Source organism: Alnus glutinosa, chromosome 10 (assembly GCF_958979055.1).
Source record: "Alnus glutinosa chromosome 10, dhAlnGlut1.1, whole genome shotgun sequence".
In the NCBI taxonomy this organism is placed as follows: Eukaryota; Viridiplantae; Streptophyta; class Magnoliopsida; order Fagales; family Betulaceae; genus Alnus; species Alnus glutinosa.
The window spans coordinates 8,445,046-8,462,500 of record NC_084895.1 but is presented as its reverse complement, the minus strand read 5'-3'; the positions used below and the strand labels follow the sequence as shown (position 1 = coordinate 8,462,500).

Sequence of the window (17,455 nt, the reverse complement as noted above, 5' to 3'; positions counted from 1 at the left end):
GAATGAAAATTCTTCTTCTATTCTTCCAATATGTATAATGATTTCCATTAAATAATGGAGGCCTATTTGAGGAGTGCCCTTCGGCGAAAATCATTCTATTTGGGTTTGCCATATCGTACCTCTCTGGATGTTAAGCCAAATAAAGGAGGTTAGGCTCTGATACCAATTGTTGCCTAGATAATCAACCCTAGAGGGAGGGGGGGTGAATAGGATTGATGGCAAACTTTTCTTTTAATAAAAATTATACTGAATTAAGAATTTAGAACAATATAAGATGCAGTATAATACAAACAATATAAATGTGAGAACAATAATAAAGAGATAAGGAGAGAGAGATTCAAACTCAACGATTTATCGTAGTTCGGTCCACCTGACCTACGTCCACTCCCCAAGCACACCACTTAAGATTTCAATCCACTAAACCAAACTCCTTGCAGGTGGAGTTCAAACATTTACACAACAAGAGTACACTACTCTTCTTCACTAGGTGGAAAATCTCCTTCACACCTCACAAGAGTCACACCAACCCTCTTGATACAATTGATTGTGGATCGGGTTTGAGATTTCTCTCACAATGAAAATTCTCCTTTTTGAGAAGGATATACAAATAAAGCTTTTACAACAATATCTCTCTCACTAGAACTCTTGTATGAAATGAACTTGAATATTTGAAAGAAAGAATGCTTTGAATTCTAAGCTTGTTTTTTTCTTTATGGTCTAGGAACCAATGTCCAAAAGAGTAGGGTCTAGGAACCAATGTCCAAAAGAGTAGGGTCGAATAAAGATAATGAAAAATTCGGGTAACAATTAAAATATACAGGGCCTTCATATAAAGATGATTCTATTGATCCTAATAAAGAGTCCTTAAATCTTAAATTCCTACCATCTCTTAGACATAATAATACACTATTATTCAATCATTGCCTTGTTAACGGTTTAACAGCTACTTGGACTAATCCTATATGTATAAAAGAATATTTTTGCTTATGCTTTTTAATACTATCTTTTGAAAATAATTTAATAGTTTCATATTCCTTATTCAAAGAAACTATTCTTTCCACAGTTTTGATTGTATAATTTGATAAAAAAGATAGGTTTGAAAAAGTTGATTGTTTATAAATATTTTTTGTAGGGACAGAAGGTAACTTCCATTCTTGAAGATTTAGTTCTTGATCTATAATACAAATTTCTTCATTATTTATGACATTATCATTACTATCAGAAGAAGAAAGCATATGAGATCTAGAGGAAGAGCTCCTAAAGAACTAATCCATTGAATGCTTTAAGACTCTAAGTTTTCAATAATCAGTTTCAAACTCTAACTGGACCATGCCGGGACCACCCTAAACACTCTCCTGGCAACACGGGCTGACCAACGGACTCACGCTAAACCAACTCTAGCAGTTTGGACTGACTACCTAGAACTCGGAGTATTATCGAATAAAAAATTACTACAATGATTCATGTTTAAACATTAAAACATTGATGACATAATGCGTAAACATAAATCATAACTGCATATACCCATGGAGGATCGGTCCTCCATCTCACTTGATCTCCCGGCCTCTCTGATCTCTCTCTCCGGTTCATCTCTCTGTCTCCCTCTCAATCTCAGATTCCCCTGTTCGGTCTGTGCTCGGGCAAAAAGAAAAGAGGAGAAGAAATAGAAGAAAGAAGATGTGACAACCCGTTTATATATATATATATATATATATATATATATATATATATATACAAAACATTTGCATAAATCTTAATCTCTTAAAATATAAACGGATCTTCACAGTGGCACGACGATATGTCGCAAAGCCAACATATGGTACAGTCCCCATAAAATGAACCTGTTACATCAGAGTATAACATCTATTCATCTATGCAGCGGAAAATATAAACCTAAATAACGGAAATCATAACATAAACTTCTATTACAAATAATCATACACAAAGAGCCATATTACATCTATCTGTTTAAGTCTTTCCTCAATATAAATACATAATAGAAATGGCTTTACAAGAATAAATGACACAAATGTCACAAGCCATAAACCAAACCTATAAACAAGTGGACAACCCGTGGTCCACCAATTGGGACCATTGCAGTGTGCTTCAGTCATAACATCCAAGGCGCACGTCTACAATGCTATCAACTACAACCGGAATACCTGCAGCCAAAGGAACATCATCTATACGGTTGTGGGGTTTTGTCACATCCGTATAGGTGGAATTATGAGCCCATCGTCTTAGCATAAATAAATACACTAAGACCTCAGAGGTATACTATTTACTGAGTTTTTGCAAAGAACCAAATTCTCCTTTTTAGTCATGCGTACACTATAACAGCTACCAATTTTATAAACTTCTGTTTTAAAAATCCCTATAGCTGATATAGCATACACTGACAAATAGAAAGCATTTTAACATACTAGGCAGCTAATATTATTCGTAGGAGATTCGTTATAGAAAACAATGGCATTTAAATCATGCAACCATCCGATACCAGTATACATAAGTTCTTTTCCTATCGAGACTCTTATGCATACTAATACGTTTAGCAAAACTACAATATACTTATAATGAAAACATCACACAATTTAAACGTATGCTCATGATAGTCTTTTTATTCATTGTGAGGCTTACCCTCTCTTCCATTATTATGAGCCTTACACTCTCTTCGTTATTATGAGCCTTACGCTATCTTCCATTATTATGAGCCTTACGCTCTCTACGTTATTATGAGCCTTACGCTCTCTTCGTTAACATGTTCATGCTTCATGCTTTACAATTCAAACTCTATACTCCTATTCTTTGCAAATCATGCTTTCTTCAAATACGATAAACCAATCAACATGAAATTTCATCATTATTCTCTGCATAATTTATATCCCAACTGCAGTACATATTCAGACACTTTAAATCAATTCAAAACCTTTCATTCATGCATCATTTCATAACATCATTGATATTTCAACATGATTGAAACTACTTAATGTGACGACCCGTTTTTTTTTTTTTTATATATATACAAACATAAAACGAGTACCTGATAATCAGAGTATAACATACATCTATCTATGCAACGGAAAACATAAATCTGAATAGCGGAAATTACAACTTATACATCTATCACAAATTAATTACAACAAAGAGCCATTTAACATCTATATGTTTGAGTCTTATTAACACTATAACAATAATGGCTTAACAAAGAATAAGTGACACAAACGTCACAAGCCATACCAAACCTATAAAATAGTGGACAACCCGTGGTCCGACAATTACAACCGTCGCGGTGAGCTTCAGTCATAATATCCCAAGCCCACTGCTACAGACCCATCGACTATACTGAAGTACCTGCAGCCAAAGAAACATCATCTACACAGTTATGGTGGTATCCACATCCGCATAGGTGAAAGAATGAGTTCACCGCCTTAGTATACCTCATACTAAGACCTCAGAAGTATAAGACTAACTGAGTTTTCACAAAGAACCAACCCTTATTTTATTTTTAGTCGTGCGAGCACTATATTAGCAAAAATTTACCAATAGCTAATGTAGCAAACACCGACTATTCAGAAATCATTTAAAACATACTATATAGCTGTGAAAACATGTAGAAGTTCCAGACATCCCTCCTTGGAAGTTTCTACATATAAACCCGTCTATAATAATACTTTTCAACGGTCGCTCAGACATATGTGCACACGATCACTCCATCACAGATATCACGTATACACATAGGTCTTAAGCAAAGAACATGGCATCTTACTCTTCCGTACTAGGATAACATCCTTCAACAAAACACTCGCAACACCATCTCTAATCGTATTTCAGCTTCGTGCCTTGACGCCAGTAGATCATGAGAGCACTAGAGTTAAACTCAATCATGCTAACACGTCTTTACTGAAGAACAAGAACAGTCAACTTTCTTACTCATAGACATGCCATTACTCGCACCTGGGTAGTCATGTATGCATGTACTTTCAAGTTCAATGTATGACCTTAACACATGACTATCCGATAGAAATATATATAAGATCTTTTTCATGAAGACTCTTATGCATACCAATACGTCTAGTAAAACTACTTATAACATAAAAACAACTCTCACAAAACAATGCTATATATGCTATGCATGAACTGGGGCTAATAATGCTGCTGATACTGATATGCTGCTAATACTGTTATGCTGTTGATACTGATATGCTGATGATACTGTTAGGCTGCTGATAATGATATGCTGCTGATATTGTTATGCTGCTGATATACTGATACTGCTGGTATGTATGCTCTATACTACATGCTCAATGTTCTGTGCTTGACTAGTATATATTTCACTACTGTGTCACGCTGAAATCATGCAGTTGTTAAATCTCATCCTTTTAAAACTAAACAAATCCAGCATTTTATCCAACACTTTGAAATCATTCAAAACTTAGTTTCTTTATCAAATCTACGCAGTTTCAACATGACATGTTTTCAAACAATTTGCATAATTTAAATCTCAACCGCAGAACTTAACACTTTAAATCTAGTCAATACTTTTCACTTTTGCACTATCTCTTAAACATCATTGATATAGTTTAAACATAATCGAAACTAATAAATCATCTCAAAGCATATACATTTCATCATATGGTTGGTTCAGTTTCATAAACAATATATATATATATATATATATATATATATATATATATATATTTTTATCAATCCAATACATATAAAAATATATATTTTCTCAGTGAGTGGAATACCCACCTTGGCTGCATTGGACTCCAACTCGAACACTCCTTGGACTCTAGTCACTTGGACTCTACATTGGAGAACCAATTAAAGTCTCCTATCCGAACATGATCCTGCAAACATTGGTAACATTAGACTGTGCTATTGAACTCTATACTCTATGACACAAAAGCTACCCGCATGCTCACACATCACGTAACTCGCTTCGAAAGCTATCTAGATATCTTAAGCTATTATTAGATTAGTCATTGGTTATAGGTTCTTATTATATCTTGCTTATTAAGCACAAAGGTGTGTTTACTATTTTTGTTGGTTTACATATTATTGTTGTATCACCCTATTATTGTTAACCATTTTCTATAGTTTGTAATTCCTTCACTAAGTTAACAATATATATATATTTTAGTCATATAAATGTACATGTATACATATATACATATACATATACAACACTTTAGGCTAATCCATTAAGTCTTTCCAACCTAGAACTTTAGTGACTTATACTTAAAGATTATCTTAATGTCTTCAATTATATTAGCCTAAATCCATAATCCATTTATATAATTACTCTACCTACTCATGGGTTTATTCATTCTTTATGTTAATATATTTTATTTGCTTACTTACTCTATGGTGCCTTTACTCCTTAATTTATATTAGTCATTATCTTGTTCATTTAACCACTTACAACATAATAGGCATAATTCAAAACTCCGTCACATAACCAAAACCAACTTCTCCGAGACTCCTCCACCACACTAAGTCCATCAATACAACACCACACACCTCTCATTTCAACTCACATATAAGGTCACCATATGCATGAGTTCTAAAACCAACCTCAATCAATGGCCAAGACATTAACAATTATCAAAAGCCTAAAACCAAACTTCCAAGAATACCAATTCGGTATCTCCACACCAAACCCTCAAAGTTCATCTCCAATTAAGCTAACATCAACCCTAGAACATAAACAAACTTAATCCCTAACAAATAGTCATAAACTAACATAATTATCTCATTTACAAATACAAACCAGATTTAAGGTTTTCATCAAAATACCCATCAAAATCATCTCTATCACTATTACACATACCAAATATAAATACCTAAAACATCGTATGGCCAAGATAGGAAATCTCACCTTCAAAAACCATTTCTAATTTGGTTAGCAACATGAGTAAACTCAAAATCATATCTCCAAAATTCCTAATTCAAAATCCACAACCAAAATCAACTAACATAATCAACCATGAAAGCTACAAGAAACAAAACCCCATAATAAAAACACCATTAGGCCATCACTCCCAAAAATCACCATAAACCCTAAATTTTCATCTAAATCCATACCTATTTTCGGATTCAATCCAAAAACATAGACAAAATTAAACTCTAAGATTTCAACAATTCTAACAAATTTAGGGTTTATGCCCATACTTCAACCATTAACAAAATTGAAGTCTTAATCCTTTAATTCAACAACCCATGGCTAAAATTATGTATAGGACTTCACTATATATAAAAACCCCAAGCTAATTTTAGGGATTTAGTCTAACACCCAAAAATTGACCTAACTTAGACAAAATTAGGGATTACGAATTTATCTTAGAATAATCGGTATATTAAACCCCTTTGAAGTTGATAATCACTACTTTAGTCTTGTAGATGATGGAACTTTCACTTGGAAGCAAGACCCATGATCCAAGCTCAAGCTTCACGTGAATGGGGAAAGAAAAGTGAGAAATTCCAGAATTTAAATCTACCAAATCAGCCTCTATAATCACCTCATACGTGCTGCTTTAGCTAATTTAAGGTGTGTAATTCATTGCTCAAACCTTAACCCCATGTGAAAGAGAATGATGAGCAAGAGGATTTGAGAAATTACCTACTATTTTCAGCCCATGAAACCATTGCTCTTTGTCCCTCACACGAGCTCAGCCCATTCCCATGCTAATCTGAGCTTGTGCGAAGAAGAGATGAGAGTTGAGAGGGAGAGGAGCTCACGGGTTGGTGGAAAGGAAGAGAGACCGAGTGCTGCTGTGTTTTTAGGGAGAAGAGGAGTGAAAATCTGATTTTGAGAGAGAGAGTGTCGTGAACCACATAGAGAGGATAAGGGTTATGCATAAATTCCGAAAATGCACCCCCCCCCCCCCCCCACTTTAAGTGATTTTTTAGGGCATTAGTGAAAATTCCTGATTTGGGCTTCAAAAACATCATTCTTATTCACTTTTCATGAGATATCCTTTAAAAGTCCACTGAATAATTTAGTCTGTCTATTTATTAATCATGTAATATTATTAGAGTCTAATAATATTATTCTATATTTATAAAATCATGGTTTATAAATAATTAAACTAAAGAACATTTATTTAAATAAATATTCATGTTTTCCTTATTATTTATTTGAGGATTTATTAATGTGCCAGAAGCCACATATTTTTATCAACTACTCGATGTGAATACTATTTCCTACAGTATTAAGCCGTTCAAATGTCGAGTCTTGAGAATCAAACGTCAATTATAAATTTGTCTATTTTATTCAGTCTTAAATTCTAATTTAAAACATTTTATTTTATTACTTAAAACTTGGCGCACTACAAAATTGAATTCTGACTTCACTAAATTCAACTATTAACTATATATATATATATATATATATATATATATATAATTGAGTCATTATAACCTCTAAAAACACATTTATCATGTCCAAATCTAGAAGTCAAACGTCAGCAAAAAGTGTCAATTTGGCAGCTAAATAGTCAGTTCTAAAAAGTACCCTTGGACTTTTCACAAAATTTTAACACATTATAGATATTTCTAATGTGAGTTTAATGGGCTTTGATTCGACTAAGTCTGAGTTCGTTTGACCTGTTTTTGGTTCAGTCAAAGTTTTAAGCTCAAATTTCAACTTTAAGTTTTAAGGGTTTTAAGACTTGATCTTTTAGCCTAAAACAATCCTAGGTTAGTTATAGAAACCTATTGATACTGAATCATATCAAGATATATATGAATATAAGTACTACAATGATTCATGTTTAAGCACCAAAATATAGGCGACATAATACGATATAGATAAATAAACAAGTAAATAAATATGGGGGTTGTTAAACCAACTCCGTAGTAACGCAATAAATAAACAAGTAATGAAATCAAATAGTAAGGAAGAAGTGTCAAGATTTACTTACCAATTTGATTTGGAGAGAAAAATAACTTCAAGAACACCAAAGTGGTTGTGAGGTAGAAGGAGAGAAAAATGGAGAGAAAACTAAAGCAAAAGCTTTCTTGAAAGTTGTCTAGGATTTGTGTGGAAAAACAAAGGGCCTTGCATGCTTATTTATAGGAGGAAAGCAGGGGTATTTAGGTCCAAAATGTAATAAAAGAATTAGCTTATTGGATAATGTGTTGCAAATTTGGATTTTAGAATTTTTGTCCAACTAGAGGGCAGCCTACTCCGAGAATTATTTCGATGGTCAAACCTACTCCGATTGACGTGAAATTTTGAGGGTAGATAGAGGACTTCATGACAAACATTTTCTATTTTTGGTTTGTCCCATTTCGAGTTCGTTTTGACTTAGTTCCAATCAAGTCAAAGTTTCTGTCTATAAAGCCAAAATATCTTTTATCCACTTTCTGCGTTCACACTTGCTTTATTGATTTTTCTTTCTTGTCATGATTACTCTTGAGATATCCTATCCTTTCATCATTACTCTTTTTTTTTTATACATAAATGTTTCTAGAAGCATGGAGATATTTTTCTTGACAGTTTTTCGTTTAATATTGACAGTTGGGTTATTTAGGCTCGGGTCAAAAAGTCAACTGGTGGACTTTTTACTAACTTTTACCACATAATAGATCTTTCTTTTTTAAGCACAATGGTTTTTGAATTATCTAAATCTGAGTCTGTTTGACCTGTTTTCGGTTTAATCAAAGTTTAAAGCTTAAATGTTACTTTTAGGTTTTTAAGGGTTTTTAGGTTTTGATCTTTTAATTTTTCAAAACAACTTTAGGTTTGCTTATAAAAACATGTGGATATTGTCTCCTCAATAATATTAATGATTTCTTAAGAGCTTGAAATTACTGGGCGTTACATGTACAGATAAACCCAAGTAAATTTTAATAAATGTATTGAGGTATTTCAGTCAGCTCCATTGTGTTATGCTATCAATTCCTAAGACTTTAGAAAAAAAAAAAAATATTCCGCTACGAGAGTTTATCTATGATATAGTAATGTCATGTAGAAACCAAAGGTTTTTGCTTACGAATTTGCAGGCTCAAATTTGGGGCGATACATATATTATCCATAATGAAAGCCATAATATCAGTCATAGGGTTCGGCTACTAACTGGATATACGTGTATATATAAGTCGCAAAAGTACTCATGGACATTTCACAAAATTTTACCACATGATAGATATTTCTAATGTGAGTATAATGGGCTTTGATTCGACTAAATCTGAGTTCGTTTGTCTTGTTTTCGATTCAGTTAAAGTTTTAAGCTAAAATGTTAACTTTAAGTTTTAAAAGTTTTGAGACTTGATCTTTTAACCTAAAACAATCTTAGGTTATTTATAGAAACCTATTGATATTGAATCACAACAATATATATATGAAAATAATTACTACGATGATTCATGTTTAAACACCAAAACATTGGTAACATAATGCTTAAACATAAATCCTAACTGGATATACCCATGGAGGATCGGTCCTACATCTCTCTTGATCTCCCGGCCTCTGTGATCTCTCTCTCCAGTTCATCTCTCTGTCTCCCTCTCAATCTCAGATTCCCCTGTTCGATCTGTGCTCAGGCAAGAAGAACAAAGGAGAAGAAATAGAAGAAAGAAGAAGTAAAGAGGAAAGAATAAGAAAATAATAAAGAAGAGGAAGGAAGAACCGGTGTTTTATAAAAATATAGGATATTATTTTACCAAGACTTAGTCATTAAGTTTAGTAAAATATCTACTGATATTTTGCAACCATGGTTAGTTTTTATCTGTTAGATTAACCTAAGTTAATTTGTATATATTTATTCAAAACTTGCTATTTACATTTTTACCATAAATATTTTCACATCGGATCTTTACCATTTTAATCTAATTTTTTAAGATTATAATCTATAAGTCCATTTTGAGTCTAATTCGTTTCATTGTTAAAATTATTGTCTCAATAATATTAGTCATCAATATTATTAAATCAATTAGTCCAGTGAATAATTCAGTCTGTCTATTTATTAATCATGTAATATTATTAGACTACTAATAATATTATTCTTTATTTATAAAATTATGGTTTATATATAATAAGACTAAAGAATATTTATTTTTATAAATATTCATGTTTTCCTTATTATTTCTTTGGGGATTTATTAATGTGCCAAAAGCCATATATTTTTATCAACTATTGGATGCGAATACTATTTCCTACAGTATTAAGTCGTTCAAATGCCGAGTCTTGAGAATCAAACGTCAATTCTAGACTTGTCTATTTTATTCAGTCTTAAATTCTAATTTAAGACATTTTATTTTATTACTTAAAATCTGGCGCGCTACAAAATTGAATTATGATTTCACTGAATTTAAGTATTAACTATATATATATATATATATATATATATATATATATATATATATAATATTGAGTCATTATAACCTCTTAAAACACATTTATCATATCCCAATTTAGAAGTCAAACGTCAGCAACAAGTGTCAATTTGGCAACTAAATAGTCAGCTTTAAATCTAAAAAGTACCCATGGACTTTTCACAAAATTTTAACACATGATAGGTATTTCTAATGTGAGTATAATGGGCTTTAATTCGACTAAGTCTGAGTTCATTTGACCTGTTTTTGGTTCAGTGTAAGTTTTAAGCTCAAATGTTAACTTTAAGTTTTAAGGGTTCTGAGACTTGATCTTTTAGCCTAAAACAATCCTAAGTTAGTAATAAAAACCTATTAATACTGAATCATATCAAGATATATATGAATATAAGTACTACAATGATTCATGTTTAAGCACCAAAACATAAGCGGCATAATACGATATAGATATTATCTCTAATGAAAGTCATAATATCAGTCATAGGGTTCAGCTACTAACTGGATATACGTGTATACCAAAAAGTATCAAACTATCATGTGTTTTCAAAAAAGAGTACCGAACTAGCAAAACGGTCGATTGAGTGTATGCATTTATCAAAACCGTCCAATGTCGAGTATTCAGTCAGGCTCCGTTGTTAATCCAAGACAAAACCCAAAACATGTGCCTTTCACGTGAGTTTTTAGGGCCGAAGTACCCATTTTGCTCCTCATCTAAATTTTCAAAAGACCCGTTATACTCAAATATAAACATCCTTCTTCCCTTCCAACGTAAAACAATAGCCAATCCAAAGAGATTTCTGGAAGACCTTCGTCCCCCAGCATCGTGAAAGGTGGGTTTTTATTCATGGCCACTGTCCTCCTTAACTTCTCCAGTATTTTCATTCCTCAAGAATACCCATTTGTGCAGTGACAGTGCTGGGGTGAAACGGAGCCTATGTCCAACAGTGAGCCGAGCGAGTATAGATCAAACGGTCCAGTATGTAAATGTTGAAAGACAACATCATCATGGACATCGTTCACCCTAAGTAACTTTGGTAGAAGGTTTTTTTTCTTATGTAGATTACAAGGTAAGAGATTTTCCCAAAATTTTTTCGTTTAAGGTTCTATCTCTGACTTATCGTGAATGATGGGTTGATTTGATTTTATTTCCGATTATTCAGATACTAAAGGTGAGATGCGATTACTTTAAATGACGTGATCCGAAAATCTATGTCTACGGTCATAGAGTTGTGTTGAGATTGAGAGATTGGCACGAGAATCTGAAGGAATTGAAGGCTGAACATGAATTAAGTCGGATAAATAGGTTGGAGACAGTTGAAAAATACAAGAAGGAAGCTAAGAGATGCAAGAAGGAAGCTAAGAGATGCAAGAATGAAGCTAATAGATACAATAATGAAGCTGAGAAATGCAGGGCTGAAGCTGAGAAATACACATTCAAACTATGTGGACAGACAGATAAGTTTCGTTCAGTAGAGAGAAAGTACCAAATTGCATTGGTCTATACATGGGTGATGTTGATGTGGTTGCTAGATGTGATCAAATGATTCTTGTATTTCCTGGCACACGTATGTTTAGGCCTAAGCGAAATCAGCATGAATGTGCACTCATTCTTGTAACACCCTGAATTTGAGCCTGGAAATTCATAAGTAGAAACCTCCGATTTCCACGTGACATTACTACATCAGAGATAAACTCTCGCAGTGGAATATAATTTTTTTTAAAGTCTTAGGAATTGATAGCATAACACGTTAGAGCTGACTGAAATACCTTGATACATTTATTAAAATTTATTTAGGTTTATCTTTACATGCCATATGCACACTAGGTGCATCACTTAAGCATATAACATATTTACATGCCATAAAACAAAACACACGTAAATACGACTAGCAATTTCTAAGCTAGCACATATTACTTTGGTAATGGTTTCAAAAACCATCAAAACTGGCATATGGGTCCATGCCTTCAACCTCCTGATCTGCATCAGTAACTATGGAAATATGGTGTTATCATATTTGCATAGACAAACAAGTGAGTCATCCATTTTCATATCTAAGTTACCATCAAACTAATAATAGTTCATAGAGAATGCAAATGCAAGGGTTGTATGAATATGCATCGTAGTAACCATTTAGTTTGGTGTTTTATGATCATCTTTGAACCCTTTGGATCCACTGACTAGCCTTCCTTCCACTTGCTACTATGTCAACTTGTTGATGACTATCACCTCAGCCGTTATATTAATTGGACACAACATGCAATGCATGAACAATCACATGCAATGAACACACACCACACAATCCTAATGAAACATAGAATCATTTCTCAGTAAGTACATCCATACTTACACTCTTCTCCCTGTAGTTCCTTTGACTTCTTTTCTGCATAAAAATCAATCCATACAATAATATATAAACCAATTATCTATCAAACAAATCATTGTTTATAGACCCTCATCTCTTTATATTTATTATTATCCATCACTTCATTATGTTTGAGATGATCACTTATAATAATCTTAAAACCTTGGTTCATAATTTGGTGACGAGGCTATATGACTAATACCACCGAATATGAACTTGACGGATTAAAATATATCATAAGGACAATAAGAGTAAATACGATCAACTCATGAAACCATGAGGACAATAAAAATGAAAAAGGAAATATAAACACAATCAACTTATGAAGCCATGAGGACAAAAATGAAAAAGGAAATATAAATACGATCAAATCATGAAGCCATGAGGACAATAAAATGAAAAATGAAATATAAATACGATCAACTCATGAAGCCAAGAGGACAATAAAATGAAAAAGCAGTTTATATTACTTTTTACTATAATTATTTTATCTCTTAAGCTTATTGGGTCTTTAAACAACTCATAAAAACAAGTAATGAAATCAAATAGTAAGAAGGAGATGCCAAGTGGTTCATAAGATATTCCTTTGAAAGTTTCACGTTCAAACTATATCATTTGAGTTTTTGGACTCGATATAGCGAAAGTGAATTAAACATTTTCTTAGGAATATCCAAGAAGTAACTCCATGCATCAAGATCACTTACCAAGTTGATTTGGAGAGAAAAACCTTCAAGAAAACCAAGGTGGCCATGTGGTAGAAGGAGAGAAAGAGGGAGAGAAAACTAAAGTACAAGCTTTCATGAAAGTTGTCTACGATTTGTGTGCAAAACAAAGAGCCTTGCATGCTTATTTATAGAAGGAAAATAGGGGTACTGAGGTGCAAAATGCAATAAAAGAATCACCTTATTGGATAATATCTTGCAACCAAGTCCTTACTTTATTACATATTTGTATTTTAGGATTTTCATTCAAAGGGAGGGCAGGGTACTCCAATCTACTTTTTGATGGTCAAACCAACTCTGATTGACATGAAATTTTAAGGGTAGATAGAGGACTTCAAGACAAACATTTTGTATTTTTGGTTTGTCTTATTTCGAGTTTGTTTTGATTTAGTTCTGGTCAAGTCAAAGTTTCTGTCTATAAAGCCAAAATATCTTTAAACCACTTTCTGTGTTCACACTTGCTTTATTGCTTTTTCCTTATTTTCACGATTACTCTAGAGATATTCTATTCTTTCATCATTACTCTTGTTTTTTATACATAAATTTTTCTAGAACCATGGAGATATTTTTCTTTGACAGATTTTCATTTAATTCGACAGTTGGGTCATGTAGGCTTGGGTCAAAAAGTCAACTAGTGGACTTTTTACTAACTTTTTCCATATGATAGATATTTCTTTTGTGAGCACAACGGTCTTTGAATTAACTAAATCTGAGTTCGTTTGACCTGTTTTTGGTTCAATTAAAGTTTAAAGCTTAAAAGTTACTTTTAGGTTTTAAAGGGTTTTAAGGTTTTGATCTTTAAGTTTTCAAAACAACTTTAGATTTGCTTATAAAAACCTATGGATATTGTCTCTTCAACAATATCAATGATTTCTTAAGAGCTTAAAATTACTGGGTGTTACAATTCTTCAACAGCCTTCCATAAACCCTATATTTACAATTCTTGTTTTCACACACTACAATTACTTTCGACCTAGAATTCTTTTGGTAAACCAAGTCCTTCCCCTTCAATATATTGGCATGTTTAATGGCTTTTCTGAAATCATACATACTTTCAAAAGTATTACCTAGCTATAGAGTCGGCTTCTCAAAATCTGATTTTGTAAATGGCACCCTCTTGGCGAGACACGGCCTTTTTGAAGAATCAGGCTCATCCTCTTCATCACTATTACGAGGGGTGATCAGTATATCACTCTAAGACATATAGAAAATAGGTTCACCCACACCCTCACCTTCTGCGGCCTCATCTTTTGCTGCAGCTAAACCAATTGTTACTTCTGCTTCTAACTCTTCTTCTACACCATGTGATAGTTCTCCTACAAACTCTTGATCTACTTCTACATCTTCAGCTTCGACAGAAACTCTTGCATCTCCATACTCCGTATGATCAGCAACATCTATTTCAAAGGTGTCGGAGTCATCACTTAGAACCTCATTCCAAAATGGATCACTCCTATATATAGTATGTCTCTCATGTTCTTCTTCATCTTCCTCATCATCATTTTCCTCTCCTTCAAGTACATCTATAGCTACATCATATAAAATAAACCCAACCACATATAACTCTACTATTCCTGTAACACCCCAGATTTTAAAACACATTTTTAAATAATAAGGTTAAAGATAATTAATCACTAGATTAATTAACGTTGTTATTGTTTCAGTAAATGTTTATTATTGTGCAAAATATAATTTGTTATAAAATTATTCTGTGTAATGATATTATCTCTGTAATAAAGTCCTTAATAAAATTATATATGAAACAACCCGGTTAATAATAAGACAGATTGTATTAAAAAGACCACGTGTAAAATACTCTAGTAGCTGTTAATTATAGAAATTATCACTACATACTCTCTGCGTCATCCCTTGCGTCGCATCCCACTGATCTTTATTATAAACTAACACAGTGTTCTCCAGCTCCCACCATTTCCACCACTCTGCAATTGAAATAATTCATTGTTCCATTTCCTATATCTTTCGGCCAGCCACTGTGGACAACCATCGAACACCTTCCTTCTCCTTTTTCTTGTTATTCCTTTCTTTCCAGCACTTCATGTATATTGATGATATATATTTATTATAAGTGGAGCACTTCATGTATATTGATGATATATATTTATTATAAGTGGAGCACTTCATGTATATTGATAATATATATTTATTATAAGTGGAGCACTTCATGTATATTGATAATATATATTTATTATAAGTGGAGCACTTCATGTATATTGATAATATATTTATTATAAGTGGAGCACTTCATGTATATTGATAATATATATTTTTATTATAAGTGGAGCACTTCATGTATATTATATGTATATTACAAATATATGGGTGATATGTTTGCTTCTGACATAATATCTCATAGCCATCATATGTATATTACATATGATAAACATATTGAACCCGAGAGAGTGAATCTGAGAGAGTGAGTCTGGAGAGAGAGATGCAGATTGAGAGATGAGAGAGATGCTGTCAGAGAGTTGAGAGCAGAGAGAGAGGCAGAGTTTGAGAGACCAACAGAGGGAGAGACCCGGATTCCCTTCCTTCTCCCTATCTCCTTTTCTTTCTCTTCTTTTTGAAACTGACGGAGATGAGGGATCGAGTGAGGGCTGTGAGACAAAGAGAATTGTTAAGAGAGAGATCCGGGTGGTCTGTGAAGGAGAAACCCGGAGGTACTGGGATCCGTAGCAAACCCGAGCCCATAACCTGTGAGGACCCATAGCAGATCGGACCGAACCAGTGAACCCAAACCCAGTAGCGATCCAGCCCAGGCCAAATCTGGTCGGCCCATCAACCATAAAGACCCATGACACCATGGGCTGACTTCAACCCAGACCCACTGAGCCCGACCCGGCCCCAACCTGTGACCCGACCCGCCGGCGACCCGTCTCCGGCAGACTTTTCCGGCAACTTTCCCGGCGACTTTTCCGGCGACTTTTCCGGCGCTTATTATAAAAATCCTTGGGATGATGAACTGAGAGGACTGTGAGTATTTCTTACTCACTGAGGATGATACGTGTGGTTTTAATCCTTAATGACTAGTGATTTCTGCTTTATTTGATCGTATGCTGTTTGATGTTTGGCATTTATTATGTGTAACATGTTTTTGTTAGTTATGTTTATGATATTGTTAGCATGATTATATGATGGTGTGAATAGTTAATATAAAGGATAGGCATAATTGTAGGTGAAAACGATTATGTTTGTGTGAATATATATATATATGTCATCATTTGAATGCATTGTATACGGTCATATAAATCAGTGTGTCACTGTGGTTGAGGAACGTTGACTCACTCGACCACAGCATGAGATTGTGGTTAACACCACAATCACATGCGAGTTTTGCAGGAACGAAGATAGGAGTTGCCAGACTGATTAAGGAAGAGACTTTTAGTTTATAGCTTTTATATACAATGATTCTGTAATATTCGCGCCGCATGTGGCACGATTATTATTATTTAAATGTATCAGATCAAATGGTCAGTATTTTATATATTGAGTTTATTCAGTCAAATCTGATGTTTTATTGTAAAAGAAAAATATATTCCGCTGTTAAATTATACTCTGATGACATTGTAATTGATGTCGTAACGATCGTGAAAACCGAAATTTTCACTTACGCTTTTTATTAAAAAGCGGGTCGTTACAATTCCATGGTCATTATGGTGCCCCACCATTTCAATGACAACATGGTTAGAAGACAGAAGTCGTAGCCCTTTATCTAGACTCTTGTTAGGTATTCTGTAATAAATTAGGTCATCGGGACTATACCCATAGCACTTAACTACGGTCTCCAACTAAAAAAAATGACAACTTATCTCTATCACATAGGTCAGGGTAATTTGTTACATCCCCACCAACATAGGTGCACCCATTTTCCCTATTAAGCCGATCTCTATGGTGTACTTCAAACATAAGATATTCATCAAACATTATGGGTCCTACCAATTGACAAAAAAGATGAAATTGAAATTGAAAATTCATAATGAGCAGACAAAAACAAACAGATACAACACA

The 17,455-nt window shown here is 33.5% G+C and overlaps 2 long non-coding RNA genes across 3 annotated transcripts; one reads left to right on the top strand and one right to left on the bottom strand.

The window, feature by feature from the left end:
- Positions 1 to 3,096: 3,096 nt before the first annotated feature.
- LOC133879388 (uncharacterized) lies at positions 3,097 to 13,441 on the bottom strand. Of its 2 annotated transcripts, XR_009902065.1 has the most exons (3): positions 13,409 to 13,441; positions 4,756 to 4,853; positions 3,097 to 3,351 (listed from the first exon to the last, which is right to left on the bottom strand). It is a non-coding gene; the product is annotated as an uncharacterized LOC133879388 (long non-coding RNA). The 2 variants fall into 2 exon arrangements; XR_009902064.1 differs by lacking the exon at positions 13,409 to 13,441 and having other exon boundaries at positions 3,097 to 3,372; positions 4,756 to 4,855.
- Positions 13,442 to 15,789: 2,348 nt separating this feature from the next.
- LOC133880433 (uncharacterized) lies at positions 15,790 to 16,952 on the top strand. Its single transcript, XR_009902278.1, has 2 exons — positions 15,790 to 16,420; positions 16,743 to 16,952. It is a non-coding gene; the product is annotated as an uncharacterized LOC133880433 (long non-coding RNA).
- Positions 16,953 to 17,455: the final 503 nt, after the last annotated feature.